This window comes from Parambassis ranga, chromosome 14 (genome assembly GCF_900634625.1).
Source record: "Parambassis ranga chromosome 14, fParRan2.1, whole genome shotgun sequence".
Lineage (NCBI taxonomy): Eukaryota > Metazoa > Chordata > Actinopteri > Ambassidae > Parambassis > Parambassis ranga.
In genome coordinates this window covers 19,241,101-19,245,053 of record NC_041034.1, presented here as the reverse complement: position 1 = coordinate 19,245,053, position 3,953 = coordinate 19,241,101, and positions in this window count along the sequence as shown.

Below are 3,953 nucleotides of genomic sequence, written 5' to 3'. Positions count from 1 at the left end.
CAGATGTGTGTGTGTGTGTGTTGTTGTTGTTTCTTTCATGAAACTAGAATTCTGGATGTGCAGCTGCCAGTCGTGTCATTTCATGCTTTCTCTGCTTCTTCCAATCCTCCTCTGGAGCGTCTCTCTGCTCACAGAAATCCTATTGAGTATGAAGGTCCGTCAAACATCCCACTGACAGCATCTTTGTTGATCTAAAGCCATAATCTATTAGTGGAATTTAAGCCATTTCCACTCTCCACGCTGCAAACAGCTTTCTTGTTCCTTTTCTGCTAGCCGTGCCAACTGGCAGCAACTTCCAGGATAAAGAGCATTATAATCAATGAGCTCAGAGGGGGGATAATATATTGTAGTTTCCAGCAGAGCCAGGGGACACTTTCAGTTAATTCACAGTCAAATCAATGCAAGCAGGAGTCACCTGAACCTGGGATGAAAACACATCTGGTTTTCAGGGAGGATGATGATGGTATCTCTAAACGAAGCACACATCTCTGCCTCCTCTCACGCCTGATCTGCTCTGCATATTCCAGCAATGTTTACGCAACAATGCATAAAAAACACGCATGTAGAATGGAGGCAAGGAAGAGGCGTAATAATTAGACTGAAATGAGCAGCTGGATGAGTGAAATGTAACCAATTACTAAAAGCCCCCTGTGGGCTTTTTGGCCACTAGCAGTGCTGAGAAGCTTAAAGAGTCAGTTCCTGTTTGGTTGTTGTTACTGTGTGAATGTTGATGGAGAGCTGGTGATGGGCCAGAAGAAGAAGAGAAGCACAGAGTCCCTCTCCTCGTCAGTACGGTCCAATTTCAACTGGTTTTGAGGCTTTAGAAAAGTCTATAGTATTCCACACTTCCATCATATGTTTTAATGCAGCTATTTATTCTTAGCTCTAGATGTTTAGGTCCTGAAACGTCACCGCTGCTCCTGATTGGATCACAGTGAAATATAAGCTGAGAAATTTGGACATAGTGGTCCGTCTTATTCACATCAGCCGGTGTCTGTCACTTAGGTTCAGCTGCTCATCTTCAGAACGCACATGATCAGGCGGGGAAATAATTTTGGCAATTTAAATCAATTCACTGCCGTTTAAGACTAAATTAAATCAAATATATTCAAAAATTCAGTGTCGCACAGTTTTAGCTGCTCTAATTTGCTCTGTATGGGCTATGAAACATGTAGAGCTGCACATTGATTTTGGCATAAAGATGTTGATCATGATGTTTCAGAAAGTAAACACACATGTTATTGGACACCTTTAAACCTGAAGGATCAGCCCATGCACAGACATTTTGGAGTAAAATGTGTGATTCTTCACACAGTGAAAACACAACGACCTTTTTCACTGTATGTGAGAGTTGTGTATGAATATATTTGGGTGTCACTGGTTACCAGAGGAGCAGAGCTAGACAAGTTCTATCTATAAAGGTGATGACAGGTATAATCGCATCATGATAATCAGCATAATGATGCTCTGCAGGAAGTGATGAATAAAATGCTGCAGTGAGTGAACGCACATTTTCCATGAGGTGGCTGATTACTCTTTTTTTTGTAGCCCTTATAAAGAGCAGCAACATGTTCCATAAATATTATCATGTACATGTTGCGGCCAGAAGAAGAGCAGCAGCACATGTAATTAAACTGTTCATGAACAGCAGGCAGATGTACTCTTAGCAGCAGCAGGCTGACCTTTACAGTGAAGGAGAAACTCCGAAGCACTGCAGCACAGGCCAAATCTGGATTATTAACCAAGCAATCGGGCCCTACAGATTTTATTTTATTTTATTTTATTTTATTTTATTTTATTTTATTTTATTTTATTTTATTTTATTTTATTTTATTTTATTTAATTTAATTTAATTTAATTTAATTTAATTTAATTTAATTTAATTTAATTTAATTTAATTTAATTTAATTTATTATGGGAACACTGGATTTTTGTGAGGGCCTAGAGGATTGTTTTTTATTTTATTTTATTTTATTTTTATAGATACATTGGTGCTGTGGTTTCATGCAGGAGTGTGAGCCGAGCAGACTCCCCTGTACAGAAAATCATACTTGACAGAAGGATGTTGCCTATTTAGAAAATATCACAGCAGGATGTGATGAAGTGACAAACTGACCTGATACATGTCTGTGTCCCAGCGTGGGCTGCGGCTTCACCTACTGCTCCTGTCCACACAAACATAACTGACTTCATGACAGCTACAGGGGCTCTGCTTGTTAAAAGTTTTCAGTCATCTGTCCAAACCTGAGAAGGGGTTGTAGTGTCTCTTACAGAATTATTTTTTTTCCTGTGAGTCAGTGTTATGAAAGAACAATGTTCTGTCTGCAGCCTCAGGGGAACCATTTACTGTTGTCAGGTCGGATCATAAAATTATTCACAAAAGGAGGATCATTATAATCTTTCTTCATAAGTCACCACAACTAATTAGGCAGATAAAAGCAACTCTTCCCAGAGGAGCCTTGTAATAAGATAAAGCAACACATCCACACACATTTGTAATAATCCTTAAATATTTGAAATGCTGTTGTGTGTATAAACCATGTGACTTGTGCAGCACTTCACTGGCTCTCCATAGGAACATTTTTCAAGTTTCAGAGGATTTCAAGAATTCAAATCTGGGGCTAAAAACTAATAAAAGACACACAGTGTTTAGAGTGTGGGTGGGGATTTATTTTGGCACAGGAAATTCAAAAATACTGAATAACCATCCAAACCATCATGAGCTTAAATGAAAAAACAAAACATGTTGAGTGCGTTTTGATTCATCTCTATCAGCTGCCGTGGTCCATTTCTGCCCTCTACTGGCGCAACCCCGCCATTACAACAAGGCCTTTTTTAGCTTATTGGAAAGACTGACTCAGGTATGCTTCCTTTGAGCAGACCAGTTTTTATTGGTAACAATTTGGAAATCATAACAAAGTAAATGGTGCAACTAGTAACATTAGTATATGGAGGGACCCCATACAACAAATTCAGAATCAGAATTCAGCAATTTTATCATGATGCCCTTATACCACAAAGGTTTTTAAAGATGTTTTTCAGTCATTCTGTGAATATCTTTACATCGAATCAAAAAAACTGCAAACAGCAACAAAAAACAAGTTTAACTTAATAAAAGATGCATTGTTACACTTTTCAAAATGATAATCCGTCATGATGTAATCCACAGTAGGCTGCATCTATGAATCATTTGCACATTTTGTTACATAAATTAATGTTACTAAAACTAAACATCACCATAATATCGTAAAATGATCTTTAAAAGTTTATATGGTATAATAAAAAACAGCTATTTTGAAGAGATAAATCGTCTCTTTATTCAATTTGTAAAAAAAAAGTCTGCAAATGTATCTTAGATTAGCCGGGCATATAGTTAGGTTATAATCTGTGTCAGATTATATTATGGCTGTTGATGTTGTCGAAGCTCATCAATTTAAGACGTCTGCTCATTAGGATCACTGATCATTGATTGATTGTCTATGAATGTATTTCAATTTTTCCATTGTGGGACAAAGAAAGGTTTTCTTAATCTTAATCTGACTATACCCACTATATCCTCCACAGTGGGTATATTGAGCACGCAACAGACAAATGCACAAGTGACTAAATAAGGTAATTTAGGGACAACAGTAAAACATTGTTTAATCTTAAAATAATGAACAACTGCACTAAACAGGAATTGACTCTTGAGTAATGAGGAGTGCCTGCAAGGCTGTACTCCGGGCTGCAATGCCTGTAGGTCAGGCTTCTTCCGCCTGTTGATACTGCGCCACGAAATTGCAGACAAACTGTTACAACAGACGAAAACTCTGTTTTAAAGGATCGAATTCGACAATATATCGTTGCGTTACTTCAGCACTAAGAAAACAATCTGTATTAAACGTAAAGAAGGCGAGAAAAAATGCGAATAAACCCCGTTTTGTAAATAAAGCTTTGCGTCACATGACTGTCGA